The sequence below is a fragment of the Dermochelys coriacea genome, chromosome 16 (assembly GCF_009764565.3).
Source record: "Dermochelys coriacea isolate rDerCor1 chromosome 16, rDerCor1.pri.v4, whole genome shotgun sequence".
NCBI classification, from domain to species: Eukaryota; Metazoa; Chordata; order Testudines; family Dermochelyidae; genus Dermochelys; species Dermochelys coriacea.
The window spans coordinates 6,727,050-6,744,670 of record NC_050083.1 but is presented as its reverse complement, the minus strand read 5'-3'; the positions used below and the strand labels follow the sequence as shown (position 1 = coordinate 6,744,670).

Here is a 17,621-nt window from a genome sequence, read left to right as displayed (position 1 = left end):
ATGCCTGGATCCTCCGTAGTATCTTTTAGTATTCCTATGTACGATGCTGTAAAGGTGCAAGATGTCATTCAGTGGGAGATCAGGACCAAACACAGAGCAGGTCCAATGCTCCAAAAGGCTCACAACCTGAAGGCACCTCCTACAGGGCCTCTCTTACACCATGTTCTGGGAACATCTCTCTTTTGTTCAACAATGCACCTTTTACCCAGTATACAAAGCAAGCAGACTCTGGGTTGGGCTCCAGCTCTGGGAGCTAAGCACTAGCTCTTCTACAGATTATACAAACATTTCTCACCTTTTCATCGGAATGAGTGAAAACCCAGGCAAAGACAACAACTGTTCTGAAAGGGTGCGAGAAAGAAAATTAACTCAAGGGTCTGATCAGATTTCACTCTGGTCTACACACAGTTTTTGTATTGATACTATTTTGGTTAGCAGGGGATTTTATAATGAAATATTTATACTGGGACAACCCCTAGTGGGAATGCAGGTATATTGGCATAAAGGTACTTATATCAATATGGCCTATTCCTGTACATTTACAGAAATAAGTTATACTAGAACAATCATCTTTAACTGGTAAAACTGCATCCACGCTAGGGGATGTATCAGTATAAATATAGCAGTTTTGAAATGGACGTATTTAGAGCAGTACAAAAGCTATGCATACACAAGCCTTCACTCTGTACTGTTCACTCTTTCCCTTGCCATGTACCTTATACTCATGGATTTTAAAGGTCCAGAAGAACCATTGTGATCCTAGTCTCACATTTCATCCAGTGGTCCCTGCATTAAACCCAACAGCATGTGATTGAAAGCCAACAACTTGTAGCTGAAAATACTCCCTTATTAGGCCAGCTGCCATTCAAACTCACAATCCCTAATTTAGGAAGCTGGTATTTTAGCCATTAGGCTTTAGTGTTCTCTATACACCTGATCCAGTGAACATTAAGGCCTGGTCTCCACCTAAAATTTAGACCAACCTAGCAACATCACTGTGAAAAATTTCACATCCTGAGCACTGTGGTTAGATTGACCTGATTCCCAGGTCAATCTAAGGACTCTCCGAGAGGTGGATTACCTACACTTAACGAAAAACCCCTTCTGTCGACATAGGAAACATCTACACTACAGCAGCAAAGCTGTGCCATACCTGTGCCACTATAGTGGCTGCAGTGTAGACATGCCCCAAGGCACAATCATAACTGCTACTCAAGTGTTTAAGTGCCTGCGAGATCAGACCCTACCTGCCTGTCACTGTCATGTATTTATAGAGTGCAAAACTCAGTCGTGTGCAGTCCCCACCCCCACCAAACTTAGACCCACACTTAGCATTATAAGAGATACCCTGTTTTTTATTCACACTTTGAGTTGTGTTTCCATGGGAAATCTTTGGCCATGTGTAGGTCACATGGGTCAGTTACAAGTACCATGCTGTGCTGATAGCATCGGAGATAGTTTACAAGTGACATTGGGTCCCTTGTCCTAGAAGAGGCTGCAATTGTCACAGAGGTGACCCAGAGTATTCACTGGAGAGATTATAATTGCTTCTCCAACCCCCTATCCACCCCAGGTACCCAGCCAAGAGACAGCATCTAGTTTCAAAGAAGACAGTCATCACAGCTTGCAAAGTTTGTCCACAATGCAGCTGTGACTGTATGGGGAGGGGAAATGTAACTTAGAAAATGACAGCATGTGGGTGAATAAACAGTTAGCTCTGAGATCAGACTGTGGATATCATCATCCTGAGGTTCCTGGGGCAAAAAATATAAACAATGATTCAAATACAGTTGTAGAAAGCTGAGGAAATGACTGTGTCTCCTCAAAATCTGTTTACAGAATGAACACAGACTCCCAAAGGTGGCCTGCTTCTGACATTCCTTGGATTACTATGCTATGAACAGACCTGTTTACCTGTGTGTGTCTCCCAACCCAAAGAACTAACTAATGGGTAACCTAACATTGCCTTTCAGATACAAGAGTTCCTTTACTTGGGTCAAATATGTCCAATTTCTTCAAAAACTCAAATGCTATCTTGCAAAAAACCCAATCCTGGTTAATGTTCCTTACATGCAATTTACCTTGTTCTTGCATTACACAGTATTACTTCACAAAAAGTGAAAAAGACCCCCTGCAGAGAAGGCCATGGCAAAACCTTTCTAACTGAGAATAAGACACAAGTAAGATTTGGATCACTAACCCTATCCTGCACTCCCAGGAATCACAACCCCGATCTCAAGGCAATTCAAGTAACTGTGCAGATGTTAGAACACTTAGAAGAGACCAGCTTTAAAGAGAAAGCTGGTTTAGACCTTAACTACAGTAGACCTGGTGGTCCATTATAATTTAAGTTGTGCATTGGTCTTACAATGGTGCTCTGCTCTGAATTTCAACTAAACTGAACATGAAGTTGAGTAATGTACAATTTTGCCATCCTTAGAATAAAAGGAAGTACTTTGAACTCATGCTAAAAATATTAGGGCCTCTATTCTATGCAGAAAGAGGTTACATTGACCAATGGTACACAGCTTTTTACAATGGTTATGGTCTTCAGGTGCAATTGTCTCATACTCTTTGAAAGAAGCATTTGAAACTGGAATGGTAAAGCTACCATATTTGTAAGTTGCTTTTTTAAAATATGTAACTTAAGAAGCCAATGAGAATACTTAACACTTATGCTGCTCTTTTCTCCTTCAAAGTGCTTTGAAGACATAAACTACCTAATACTCACAGCACCCCTCTCAGGCAGGGATATATTATTACCCTCATTTTACAGAAACACAGAGAGATTAAGGCCAGCATTTTCAAAAGGGGGCTCTAAATTGGACTGTTCAGATTTTGAGTAACCCAATTCAGACACCGAGAGCCTGCATGCAGAGGTGCTGCGCAATTGCAGCTCCCGCTGACCCTGGTCAGAGCTGTGGATGTTGAGCGCTTCTGGAAATCAGGCCCAAGGTGTCTCAGCCAAAAACCGAAGCACAAAAAATCTGTAATCCTTTGTGAAAATTTCAGTGAAGTGACTTGCAGTCAGTTGCAGAGGAAGGCAGACTAATACCTAACAAGAATAATGATTTGCACTTCTATAGTACATTCCATCTACGGATCTCAAAGCAATTTAGGTATATAAATGAATTAAGCCCCTCTGTGGGCAGTTAGTAGCATTGTCCCCATTTTACAGACACAGAATGGAGGCAGAGACAGAGATTAAATCACTTGCCCCTGATCACAGAGGAAGGCTGTGGCAGATCAGAGAACAGAACACAGCTCGGCCAGTGACCAGTCCCAGGCCATAGCCACAAGACCATATTTTCTCCCCATTAGATTAGAATTTTAGACATCCGACTCCCAGTTCTTTCCCCATGTCCACGTCTATAAAGAAGGGTTTAAATGACTCGCTTATGGTCAAAGAAAGAGAAAAAGCTTGCTCGTGCTCACCGAACTAGAAAACAACTGGTATAGAAGCATGCTTGTCCTCAGCTGACTATGACAAGTGCAAAATACACAGATCTGGACTTATATATGCAGTAATAAATAAATCCAACTTTATTGACATAAAATAGCAAATTCACAGAGAGCAGTGCATCACCACCTCTCCTATAGATGTGCCGGCTGCTGTTTTTGCATTGCTGGACATTGAGACACTGCACTATGGATTGCAAGGACAGTGTGTGTTCGCAATAGACTAAAGCAATGCACTGATGATACAAGGGCAATTAGCAGAATTGTGGATATGTTGGATTTAACAAGTCAACTAATACATTTCAGACACAGCTGCTTTTCAATTGAGAGACATTCTAAAGCTCATAATCAGGCTCAGCCAACCAGATCTTCCTTGGAAGTTTCCAAGGCCTCTGTATTAAAACTTGAAAAGAGAAAAAGATCAAATTTTGTTATAAACTGCTGAATGCTTAAACGTACTAGGGGCCAATCCCACTCCCAATGAAGTCATTGGCAAAGCATCCAGGGTGCAGGATCAGATCCCAGGAACATTTTTAGTTCACTGTTCTGCCTTTGTTGAAAACCCAGGAAGTGCAGCCCTCTGTCTTAGGGGCTCTGCCTGCACAGAACTCCCATTGACTCACCCTGATAGCTCCACACAGAGCAAGTTTGCAGGATTTGGCCTTTAGCTCTCTACTCATGCAACTCTACATTTACCACTACTGACCAGCCTGGAAGCTGGGCACCTTCCTCTACAGAGAAGACAAATGTGATTTTTCTTTCAGTACTCAGAAGCATAGTCAGCTTCTCAATATTTTACTTCCTGTACAAAACACAGACCAGAAGTTCTTGAGGAAGCAAACAGTTCCTACTCTGCGTTTGCAAAGCACCAATTACAGTGCTATTGAAATTAGTTGTATTAATAATATAGTAGCAAGAAAATGTTAATGTATTCCCAGGAAAGGGAGGGGAGGAATGTTCTCCAGTGCCCTGACACGGACTCCCTACTTTGGCAATGATCAGTGGCAGCATTAGCACTGCCATCTCAGTGCAAACTCAGATACCTACCTCCTCACAGAAATAAGAGGAGAACCATAGGCTGGCATGTCACTGACTGCCATCCTTTAAAAAAAAAAAAAAAGATATTGTTGCATCAAGCAGTAATTTTTGATTGCTCCATTCTCACTGGTGATGAGGGAGCTTCTGTCACTTGAAAAAACCGTTAAGGTCTCTGTGGGTGCTTAATATCTAAATATGTGTACATGATGGGGCCTGTTGTACCTGGCTTGTAGGTTAGATGAGGCAAACTTGCCCACCATCTCCTCGCGATCTTTTCCTTTCTAACCAGACTGCACAGAATTTGTGACAATACTACAGTGAGACGGGTTCATAAACATTGGGTATGTCTACATTGCAAAAAAAAAAAAAAGGTGTATCCTTCACTCAGGTTAGCAGACTCAGGGTAAAATAGCAGTGAGGACACACAACTCGGATTTTAACTCGCGTTACCAGCTCAAGTTCAACCCACGGGCTTTAACTTGAATTGCTAACCTGAGTTAAAAACTGAGTTGCGTGGCTTTGCTGCTATTTTAAGCTGAGTTACCTAATGTGGGCTAGTAAACCTGGGTTAAGAACACACCTTTTTCTGCAGTACAGATAAAGACCCTTAAACTGCAAGCTCTTTGGGGCAGGGGCAACTTTGTTTTATATTTGTGTACAGCACCTACCACAAGGGGTCCCTGATTCCTAATCAGGGCCTCTAGCCACTACCACAATACAAATAATGAACCACAATAATAGGAAGTATACATGTGAATACAGATGCACAACCAAGGGGTATTTTCATCCTAAAGCACTGATTGAAAGTCTGGTCTAATATCACATGGGGGTTAGAGCAGGACAAACGTGTCTTTAAACATCTTTCCGGCATTCTCAGTCTAGTAGCAAAGACTTTGGAAAGAAATAAAATCAATGAGCCATGAATGATTAAAAACACTTTACTACAAACATCACGCTGCATCAGGGAGGAGGCTGGAACTGTTAGGAAACCAGCAGGGCAGCCGTATCACGAGGATCTGTTTGGGAGAGGATGCTATCGAATACACAACAGGCTGATTTCAAAAGTTCAGAATGAAGCAGAGTGCCCCGTATTTGTATTGAGAGAAAGCAGACCTGCTGGGGATATGAATGTGACATTCTCCAGCTCATAAGACAGACACAGAACTAAAGACAGTGGCTGGAAAAATCAAAACACGGTGAAGGAACAAACTTACACTTTCTCCACCATTTCAAATGATGTAAGCTCTCTATACGCCGTACATTCTTCATGGACCAAAGCATAAACATTTGCAGCAAATGCACTGAATATAGATTTGCTGGGCTAGGGGTGCTGCCTCCTTGTGTTTTAGTTCAAAGAGTAAAACAAACAAATAGACAGCATGACCTCTCCTCTCTCCTAGCACATGCACCCTTAGGATACAATGCTTGTCACCAAGGGTGAAAGGCTTTCTGAGAGCTTCTTGTTAGAATACTGGTAGCACATCTCAGTATTAATTGCCATCTGCACATGAAGGGACAGGAGGAAAAGTAAATATTGTACCTAGCTTTATATAGGTGAGGTCCACCTTTTAAAGACGTGTTAGTTGTTTATCCTCAATGTTTTGGAGGGAAGTTGAAATATTCTAGGTGAAGCTTCTAAATCCTATAAGACATTTGCTTATGAACAACAAAGGTTTGGACTTTAATTAAAAAGATTTTCTTTTTAAAGAATTGCATAAGCACCAAATTGTAACACTTCAATCTGGCTTGGTGTTAAAAAGCACCTCTCCTATTCCAAGGTGAATAAAGTGAATTCCACGTGCAAGGAAATCACACTCTCTTAGCATTTAGAACTCAGACTAATTGACACTGACTATTATTTACATGCATTCAATTAAAAACTCCTAGTATCTTGGTCACCAATTCAGCAGCCTGTCTGTGGGTGCAAAGCATTTGAGATGTTGATTTAGTTTAACAAATATTAATAATGCCCCTCAATGAATACATTATTTAGACTCAGGCTCTATGCTCTAGCAATCTTGACATCTTTACATAGAAAGTTATAGAGCAATAGGACACCAGATGGAACTAGATAAACTAGTCAGCGCCAATGCCCGTCAATATTTTACTCTCTATATACTTCTTTAACACCTTTTACAGACCATTTACACCAGTGGTGGGCGGCCCCCAGCCCGCCAGCGAATTACCCTGACAGGCCATGTGCAGCCTGCGGGCTGCAGGTTGCACACCACTGGTTTACACTAACCACTTTTGATGGTACGCAGTTTGTAACTACCCCTTCCACCTAACAGACCCCTCAAAATTCCCAGACCCAGTACTTCTTCAGGCCCCTTTCAAAATCCAAGAGAGTTAAGCACCCAGATAGGATATGTCTACGCTGCACAGTTAATCTGGATTCTAACTCAACTCCCCTACCATCCATGCAGAAAAACCTCTGAAAGAAAGAACGAAAGAATGAACGAAAGAAAGAAAATCTCACAAAATCACATGACTCCAGGATCTGAAGGAAAAAACACCAAATATCATAATAGTTGGCAACACTGCAATTTGTATTTTAACATATTAGCAGTTCAAGGTGACCCGTAAAGGGAAACTTAGGATTAATCTTGACCAACTAATATGCATTAAAATACAACTTGCCCTCTCTATACTAGAAGTTTAAAATGTGTTAGTTAAAACATCTAAGCTAACAGGTTTTACAAATACACCTTTCATCGTAATCTAAACAGGGCTGAAGCACACAGCATTTCTGTTCCCTTCAAGTCATACAAAGGTCATCATTAGCTCCTCACTGAGATCCCCTCATTTCAGTCCTGGGTTCCCATGGCTCTCTGTATAGCCATGGTCAACAGATTAATTCTGGCTGCTCTGTACTATTCATTTTCCACACGTGGAAGAATCCCTGTGTCCCCTTCCTTTTTTAATCAAAGCATAACCACCAATAAACACATCACACCACATGCAGAATCACTGATTTCCTGCACTGTGCTAAAATACCTTATTTCAAAACCCAGCTGTCTGTCTCTAAAGTGCCTGTCATTATAGCCTTTGCGCACCAATATTACCTCTATCTATTAATTCAGCCCCAAATTTTGTGCTGATGGTTTTGGGTGCTCTATCCACTATAAGCCCCAAATCCTTTTCCTGATCTGTGTGTTGTGCTGTCTGCCCTGAGAAGCAATAACCCTTTTTTGAATTTTTGCCATTGCTCAGGTTACTTGACATTTCTCAACATGGAATAGCAATAGCCATTTACCTGCCTATAATCCTAGTTTATCCAAGTCAGTCTGACTCTGGTTGCCTACTGCCTCTGCACTTATTTCCTCCCTAGCTGTCCATCTGCAACTTTCCTCCCTTTATTGTGTGCTGCTTCTTCCAGACTATTGATATGCAAACAGAACTAGGCCTGAATGCACTGATTTACCATTCCAATCCACTTGCTGTCCTGCTTACCGCTCATCACTGCCCTTGAGAAATCCCCCTGGCAAAGACACCGAAAGGGGTGAATTTAATATTGAATGGCCTGTCTTTACCCTCCATCCAGTTCCTTATCCACACAAGTAGATCCTTATCCACTCCCAGTATCATACATGCTCATCTTATTCAGTAGTTATCTGTGCGTTATGTCAGAGCAGCAAGGAATCCTCTGCAATGTGTCATCCCATGGAACCAAACTATATTCAAATTTAGACTCAGACAAAATCATGTAATATTAAAGCAAACTGCAGGATGGTGAGGGGCACAGAATATAGCCTTAAGAATGCAAGCAGACCTCCCGGAAGAATATTTCTCACTTGTTGGAGGGTTTATCAGACCTCCTAGGCTCTGTCTTGATGGGCATAAAGGGGGCTTTCTTCAATCTTGTTTGCTCAATTGAATTAGCTTAAAGTAATTGAAAAGCCCTCTTTTAATGCTCCTTAATACACTGGCTAACACATTTGAACTCATATTAGCTGAATTTATTGTAGCTTTGGGTTTGTCTACATGGGCAGAAAAGGGTGCTAGCTTAACGTGATTAAAGCCCCATTGGGAGCATCCACACTAGGAATAAAGGTGTAGCACCTAACATAGACAAGGCAGTTAGTAGTTCTCATGCGTGTTAGCAGGATAAGTAAACCCAAAGCATCCCCACAGAGTTTACTGTGACATGCTAACGTGAGAAAACTACCAACTGCCTTGTCCACATTAGGTTTGTTTACCACGTTAGCTAACATGTGGTAAACAAAAAGACAGAACACCTTATTTTCCCTAGTGAAGACTAAAACCTCTGAAGCTGGATTAACTGGCCACATTTTAGCCTAGAGCGGAGCTAACGTAGCTGCAAACACACCCATTTTTGCCTGTGTCGATGAGCTCACATTGGCTTACTCTTAAGATAACTCTACTGAGTTAACACAATTGAAGAAAACATTTTTTTTTTTTGCCCTTCAAGTCATGGCCTTCTGGATCACTCATGTGAAAAAAAGAGAGAGAGGAATTTAAAATGCAAGAGGTTTTCTTATTTTAACTTACCTGAAGCAGCTTATGTGTTAAAAGTAATGGGCCCAGGCAAGCACAGCAGAGAACTCTCCTCACTTACGAGCCAGGGATCCTGAGGGGAAATCAGCCATCAGGAGTAACTGAGAAGAGGAGGCAGAGCAGGGCAGGACTTAAAGAACGACAGGAGATCACATCACCTGCAAAACTGAAAGTGGGAAACTCTGAGGAAGTCACCTACGTAGAGTGGTTTCTCATTCTGCCCAGAGCTCTTCCTGCATCCCTACACTCAATGGCCTATTACAGTATTGTCCTTCCAGCCAGGGGCCAGGGAACAGAAACCCTGCTGGAGCCAGTAAATGCTGTCCCTTAATCCACAACACCAAGTATTTCCAGGGGCTGATGAGAGAACACACCCAACCCTTGCTGGCTCAGGGATTAAGAGCAAGGCTCAAAGCCCAGCAGAGTCTTATCACTGAGCCACGGTTTTCAAATGTGCTCAGCATGTTGGTGCTCTGTTGAAAAGCTAGCCAGAGTGTCACAACAGGAGCCATGGGTGCCGAGTTCCTCGGACAGTCTGGTCCCAATGGTGGATGCTGAGCACTTGAGAATCTGGCCCTATGGGGTTGGCTTATCATCCATCATCTGTAAAGATAAAAGTATCTCCAGAAAAAAGATCTTACTGATGAACAGATAAAAGAAGAAAAAATCATTTCTAACTAGAGCAGGTTTATTCAAAGCACAGAAACCAGACACCAATTTTCACAGAAATTTCTCTAGACCCAGGAGAAACTGCATCCTTGCTTGGAATCTACTTGTTTTCAAGCTTACGTAAGGGCTACTCCTCCAAGGTGAAAACTGCAGAACCTGTTGGTGACTGTATCACACAACAGACGGGCCAGCAGCTTTGTTCATCAACAGACCTTGGGAAGACATGCCTTGACTAGCAAACTGACACAACCCTGACACAGATGTCAGGGGGAGAATGGGGGGGCATACCCCACTTATTGATCACAGATAAAATGCACCCCTTTGGGGCTTTGCCTAGGCCCCATGTACTGTGGAGGAGCTTTATCCCAAGTTGTCAGTTTAGAAAGTGCACATTTCCAAAAGACCCAGGGCTTGAAGTTCTTCTCACTCATGCTGGTGCAAATCAAGAGTATCTCCACCAAACTCAATGAACCTGCAGCTGCACTGGGGTAAAATTGGTGAGAGCAAGAAGTGAGTCAGGACCCCAAGCTTCAATCTTCAGCATGCTGTTGACTCTAAGGTCCAAGACCTAAAGAATCAAACTAACCTTATATAAAAACCTGCAATGAACAAAAATCATCTGCAGGAGCAGTAAAGAAGGCAGGTATCTCCTATATGGGTCCTGTCTGTATCATACTTGCAGGACAGTTAATTAATTAGGCTCTCAACCATTAGCTACCATGTAGATGAACTACTCTAGGTATAAAGACTGAGGGTCTGTCTACACTCCAGACACTAAAGGGGCACAGATACAGTTCTACTGATAGGTCTCAAAATGCAGCTGTAAACAGGGAGTCATTATTGAGTGGGTGTGTTTCCAATGGGTTCCCACAGGGATCAGTTCTTGGCCCTACACTATTTATCATTTTTATCAATGATCTGGAAGAAAACATAAAATCATCACTGATCAACTTTGCAGATGGTACAAAAATTGGGTGAGTGGTAAATAATGAAGAGGACAGGTCATTGATTCAGAGTGCTCTAGAGTGCTTGGTAAACTGGGTACAAGAAAACAATATGTGTTTAAATATGGCTAAATGTAAATGTATCCATCAAGGAACAAAGAAGGTAGGCCATACTTACAGGATGGGGGATTCTATCCTAGGGAGTGGTGATTCTGAAAAAGATTTGGGGGTTATGGTGGATAATCAGCTGCACATGACCTCCCACTGTGCTGTTGTGGCCAAAAAGCTAATGTGATCCTGGAATGCGTAAACAGGGAAATCTCAAGTAGGAGTGGAGAGGTTATTTTACCTTTGTACATGGCACTGGTGCGATCCCTGATAGAATTCTGCATCTAGTTCTAGTGCCCACAATTCAAGAAGAATATTGATAAATTAAAGAGGGTTCAGAGAAGAGTCACAAGAATGATTAAAGGATTGGAAACCCTGCCTTGAGGTGACAGACTCAAGAAGATCAATCTATTTATCTTAACAAACAGAAGATTAAGGGGTGACTTGATTACAGGCGATAAGTACCTACACAGGGAACAAATATATAATAACGGGCCCTTCAGTCTAGCAGAGAAAGGTGTAATACAATCCAATGGCTGGAAGATGAAGCTAGACAAATTCAGACTGGAAGTAAGGTGTAAATTTTTAACAGTGAGGGTAATTAACCATTGGAACAATTTCCCAAGGGTTGTGGTGGATTCTCCATCACCGACAATTTTTAAATCAAGATTGGCTGTTTTTCTAGAAGATCTGTTCTCGGAATTATTTTGGAGACATTCTCTGGCCTGTGTTATACAGGAGGTCACACTAGATGATCACAATGGTCCCATCCAGCCTCAGAACCTATGAATACCACCCTGTATGGCTTGCCACAAGGTATAAGTCACAGCAGAACAAGCCTGCCTTTCAGTGCTTAGGTTGGTGCTAAATACTGATTTCTGCCCCCAGCCTCAGCACGGGCTTCATTACTCTAGACATTTTTCCCTAGAGTTAACAGATTGCCATTTAACTTGAGGTACTTAACATGTTTGTAAAGGCTGGTGTGGACACTGCTCACATGTTTATTCTAGATTACAAATGCTTATTCTTTACGTAGGGTAGATCAGACATATCCTGTTTTCTGAGCACAAAGCTCACACAGGAAAGAACAAACCACGTCTCTTGGCCGCAACACAATTCCCCAATCCCACTCAATTTCTTCGCTAAGATGCTTACCTCCCGTGTAAAGTGCTGGGAGATCTACTAAGGACAAGCGCTATATAAGAGCTAAGTGTTATTGTTATTATCTGGCAATACAAATTGATCATGGGATGACGGAGAAGGATCTGACAGTCCCTGCTTTACCATTCCCGTTGCAGGATGTAAGGGCTACTCCTCCTAAGAGCTAGCCCTTACAAACCAAACTGCTAGCCTCTAGTCTAAAAATCTGCATCAGTTTCCAATATTCTGCCCTGATTTACATGCACTCCATCCCCATTGATGTTAGTGGGGTTACATATGGTATAAATCAGGGGAGAATCTGGTCCCTAAACTTCTTGGAGCTGGGAGGGACAAAGGGGGAGGAAAGACTAAACTATGAGAGTGATCTAAATAACTAATAATTTCCCCTCCGCCCTCCATGTCCCACTGATGTGTCTGTAGATATAAAGCCAGTGCCCTCAGAGGAATAATACTCAATATTTTCTCCAGATAATTGTATACGGAATAGCCCCTCAGCCAAGATCCTTGGAGATTTTCCCCACAGTATGTGTACATTTTTATTTGCAAGATTAAACTATATATAAAGAGTTCATGGGGAAAGAGCCCTTGGTTACAACCATGCAGTGCCACATCAATCAACCACTGTAGCTGAAGGCAGAATTTGGTGTATTAAAAGGATGGAATTGCCTGGAAACTAACTCTTAAATCACACAGCAAGATTAATACCTGATCCCCTTTAAAAGCCCTACTGTTATTACTCACATGAATAAGAGCAGCAGGATCAGGCCTCTAGACTGCAATTGTGACTGAATATGATGTATATGGTCCTTACTTGAGCAAAATGCCTACTGAAGTTAAGAAGGCTTTCGCTGAGTAAGAAATTCAAGATCTCACCCGACAAGCATTTAGATTGAGCGTTCTACCTTCTAACTATTTTACAAAGAATTGCTAATGTTACCATCTGTGTAACACTGCCACAAACGTCATCCCACATGGGGCTGAAATTCCTTCTGCCACCCTGCAGTATTTTGAATATAGGATTAAACCAGAAAGCTGTGAAATGTTATAGCATATATTACTGCATACCTGTAATGCCAGGTACAGCCAGGCTGTTGGAGGATACTGATCATTAACTGTGCTTAGTGGATATGACTATGATGTATCCAATTATCAACCGGCAGCAATTTGTATTCAGTTGATATATAAAATATACAACAGTAGTATTATCCTGGCTGTTCTCCTGTGCATGTCCTCTTGTTCACTGCTGCAACTGTTTATTCCTTACTTCAGTGCAGCTTGTATATTCTGAAACTATGTTCAAAAAGAAAGCTTGGGGGAAAGTCTTAGTCTTGCATTTGGTAGCAAAGCAAGCAAAAGGTATCTTCGCTCATTGTGATGCCTGTATTTCTTTACTGGGACATTTAGAGTTATGAATCTATGTAATCTTTGGGGATATTTAGAGCTATGAATCTGATGACTAATTGCCATCATGTGCTGAGGGTAGCTGGCAAACTCCACTTCCTTCGGGGATTTTGGATCCGAATTTGATATATTCCCTAGCATTTCGGACTCGGTGCATTTCAAACTACTGAACCTGAGTGTTGAGTCAAAATAAAATCTTCATGGATGGAAACTTTATGGTCTGAATTCACTGACAGATCTCTGACAAAGTCCCAGTACATTACACCTCCCACCGAAAGTGTGTCACAATGTCCAAGCCCATTTATGACCCAGGGGGCTCTCCGGTCCTTCAACATCACCTTTTTCTGATCAACATAACCTTGACTGTCGAGGCTGCTGCACCCAACTCAGACTTTAAGGCCAGAAGGGACTATCGTGAACATCTAGTCTCACCTCCTGCACATTGCAAGTCACAGAACCTCACCCACCCACTTCTGTAATAGACCCATACCCTATAGCTGAGTTACTGAAAGTCCTCAAATCATGATTTAAAGACTTCAAGATACAGAGAATCCACCATTTACACTAGTTTAAACCAGCAAGTGACCCATGACCCACCCTGCAGAGGAAGGAAAAAATTTAAAAGACAGGATCTCTGCCAATCTAACCCAGGGGAAAATTCCTTCCCGACCCCAAATATGGTGATCCGTTAGGCCCTGAGCATGTGGGCAAGACCCTGCAGCCAGACACCAGGGAAAGAATTCTCTGTAGTAACCAGGAGCCCTCCTCATCTAAACTACTGCCAAGCAGGCAAAGGGAAAGGGAAAGGATGCCAATGGATACACACTCAGCAACCAAAGAGCAGCCTGGAATCTCCTTCATTTTCATGGAACCCTTAAAAGTTCCTAGGCCCAAAAAGTTGTTTTCCCCAATGGAAAATTTGCCTACCCAACTCCCCACCATCCCATCACCCCCACTCCAGCTCAAGATGCCAACTTCTGCTCTTTTTGAAGGCTCATTTTCCTCAATGTAATTTGGAATGGGCCTGTTTAATAAAAACGTATTTCCTTTTCACCACCTCCAACTTCAGCTGTTTGATTGAGAAGAGGTTGTATTGATTCTAAATGCATCCCTCCAAAATCTCCACACATCCTATAACTGAGGTGAGTGGATGGTAATGAAACACCACCCCCTTGATTAATTGGTTGTGCATGTGCGTGGGTTATGTTGTACTCATTGGTTAAGTTGGAAGAAGGAGGAAATTATATATTGATTTCAATGTGCAGGGGAGGGCAGAGCAAAAGAATATTGACACAGTACCCTCGGAGTTACTTGGGATTGTGGTGATACTGATACATTAGTCACAAGCTTATTTTGGGGGGAGAGGGAGCTGGTCTTGAGAGAAGCCCTGAATGTGTGCATGTGTGGAGGGTAAGTGGGTATCAGCTGTCACCACTGGAGTGGGGGAATCATCTCCCCCTCTAGTGAGTGCTTAAAATCCCAACAGTGAATAAGAAACAGACAATCAATCTTCCTTTCATAACTAACCATTGGGGCCCACACCATGCAGCTCCCTAGTGATCTCTGGGGTTAATGATCCCCAGGACTCATTCCTCTTGCCAGGACAGGGCCCTCAGAAGCTGCCCCCCAATGCCAGTATGTGATGGGTGTGGGAGATGGTGCTTGAGGGCCACATGTGATTAAGCAGCCCGCTGTCAAAGTCACCGGTTCAGCACCCTTCAGCGCGGAGCCCGCAGGTTTTACGAAAACCAGGGCGACGAGCTGCTTCTTACAAAACTGGCCAGGATGGGACAGGGCTAAACACTGGGGTCAGGGACACACAGTCACCCTAAAAGGCTGAGGCTCCCCCCATCCCTCCAGTTACACCCCTCCCCCCAAACTTCCATGGTTCAAACCCCACCCACACCCCACCAGGAGCCATGCACGGCTTCTCCCCTGTGGCACTTCCAATGGAAGGCTTTCCACCACGGCTTTCGGGGGGGGGCAACCACTTGGCAAATGGGTCTCCTGGGCCAGTGACACCTGCATCCAGCGATCCCCCTGGGGTCAGGAACGGCCTCATGGGGCCCCTGATCCCCATGGGGCCAGCGATCCCCCTGGGGTCAGGAACGGCCTCATGGGGCCCCTGATCCCCATGGGGCCAGCGATCCCCCTGGGGTCAGCAACGGCCTCATGGGGCCCCTGATCCCCCTGGGGTCAGCGATCCCCCTGGGGTCAGCAACGGCCTCATGGGGCCCCTGATCCCCATGGGGCCAGCGATCCCCCTGGGGTCAGCAACGGCCTCATGGGGCCCCTGATCCCCCTGGGGCCAGCGATCCCCCTGGGGTCAGCAACGGCCTCATGGGGCCCCTGATCCCCATGGGGCCAGCGATCCCCCTGGGGTCAGCAACGGCCTCATGGGGCCCCTGATCCCCATGGGGCCAGCGATCCCTCTGGGGTCAGCAACGGCCTCATGGGGCCCCTGATCCCCATGGGGCCAGCGATCCCCCTGGGGTCAGCAACGGCCTCATGGGGCCCCTGATCCCCATGGGGCCAGCGATCCCCCTGGGGTCAGCAACGGCCTCATGGGGCCCCTGATCCCCATGGGGCCAGCGATCCCCCTGGGGTCAGCAACAGCCTCATGGGGCCCCTGATCCCCATGGGGCCAGCGATCCCCCTGGGGTCAGGAACGGCCCCATGGGGCCAATGATGCTCATGGGGCCGCCGACCCCCGCAAACCCCCAGGCTGGCTCTGAGGGGGAGCGACCCCTCGCGAGCCCCGCCCCCTGCCCGGCTCATCCCCGCCCCGTGGGCCCGGGGCACCGAATGGCTCATAACACCCCGCACGGGGCCCTGCCCCTTGAATGGCCCACAGGAGCCTGGGGCCCGGGGACCCTGAGGGAGCCATACGGCCCCCGCGGCGCTCACCCCCCACGGCCAGCGCGGGCCCCGGTCGCTGCCGGGCTCAGTTCCACCTCTGCCCGGCTCACAGCCACGTGGGCCCCGGAACCTGCCTGGCTGCTGCCCATCAGGGGCCCCGGCACCTGCATGGCCCATACCACTCGCTAGCCGCGGAGGGGTGTGAGTTATACAGAGTCCCGGGCCCCCCCCCACCCCACAATGGCAGCAGCTCCCACATTCTTCCCCTCAGCGCGGAGTTGGACTGAACCGTGGGGGAGGGGGGGGCCGGGGGACAGGGCCCCTCCCCCCTCCCACAGAGCCTCTTTGGCCCTGGGTGATACCACTTAACCCCCCTCCCCGCCTCCTCCCCCGCCCGGGGTAGATGGACGCTGCCGCTCTCACTCACCTCGGTATCCACAGTGGCCATGGCCGGAGGGAGGGAACGGCGCCCCGCAGCCTAGCCCCGCCCCTTCGGCGGCGCCTCACGCCTCGGCTCCTCCCCCTCCCCAGATTCTCCTCAATGGAGCGCCTCCGTGAGCCATCACGCATGCGCCGAACATCATGGCGGCACCCATACCCTAGCCTCTCCCCCCCCCCCCCCCGTAGCGTCATGGCGGCTCCCAGCAGTGCTGGTTCCGTACAGCTCCGGGCACACGGGCGGCCGCGGCGCGCTCAGGCGCCGGGACCCAGAGGCAGGTCCGAGCAGCACCCCGGGGGGGGCGGGATCCAGCCCCTGCGCCGGTGACTGAGTCAGCGTTTGTGCCCTTTTGCCCTGCCCCTGCCCGTCTTCCTGCGGCCGGGCTGCCGTTCCCGGAGCCCCGCCCGCCTCCGCTCTCCCGCGGGGTGCGCGGCTCCGGCCTCCCCCCCCGAGCGTGGCCCCGGGGCTGCACGTGCACACACCCGCCTCCGCTGCCCGCCCAAGCCCTCAGGGCGCCGCTGGGCCCGGGCCGCTCTCTGCCCCCGAGACGCCGGCGGTGAAAGGGTCGAGGAGGCCGTGGGGACCATTGGCTTTCTGGGGGGGGGGGGGTCTGCCCCGGCCACGAGCGCAGAAGAAACTCTGCGCCAGAAAAGATAAGTTAGGGCAGTTTTTAAAAAAAACCAAAAAACAAACAAACAAAAAAAGCTTGCTCAGGTGAAGGAATTCGCTGCACGTGTTTCGAGGAGACATTTAAAATCTTACCCGGGATTTCCCTCCTCCTTCGCCTTCAAATACACTCTTATTGAATCCTCCCCAGCACTGCCCATGCCCTCGCTCGCTCGCTCGGGGATTACATGGCACCCGCTATGCTGAAGGGTGTTAAAAAAAAAATTTAGCAGGGTACACAGCAGGCCACCCGGAAAATCAGCCACTTCTTGGGTGGAAGGAGGAAACCACCCAGCCTGCTGCATGTTAGCCAAATCCTCTACTGTATGAAAGGTCAAGGGATTGTTAATGGGTCAGGC

The 17,621-nt window shown here is 46.1% G+C and overlaps 1 long non-coding RNA gene across 2 annotated transcripts in view; it reads right to left on the bottom strand.

Annotated features, from left to right (window-relative positions):
- The window catches only part of LOC122456920, a 30,248-nt gene extending 13,514 nt beyond the window's left edge, over nucleotides 1-16,734 (bottom strand). The window contains exons 1-3 of one of the 2 annotated variants that reach the window (XR_006276094.1): nucleotides 16,585-16,734; nucleotides 9,010-9,181; nucleotides 5,869-6,139 (exon numbers count right to left, since the gene is read on the bottom strand). This is a non-coding gene — a long non-coding RNA (uncharacterized LOC122456920). Of the gene's footprint in view, nucleotides 1-5,868; nucleotides 6,140-9,009; nucleotides 9,182-16,584 lie in introns of those variants that run through there. The other variant, XR_006276093.1, reaches the window with a different exon arrangement.
- Nucleotides 16,735-17,621: the final 887 nt, after the last annotated feature.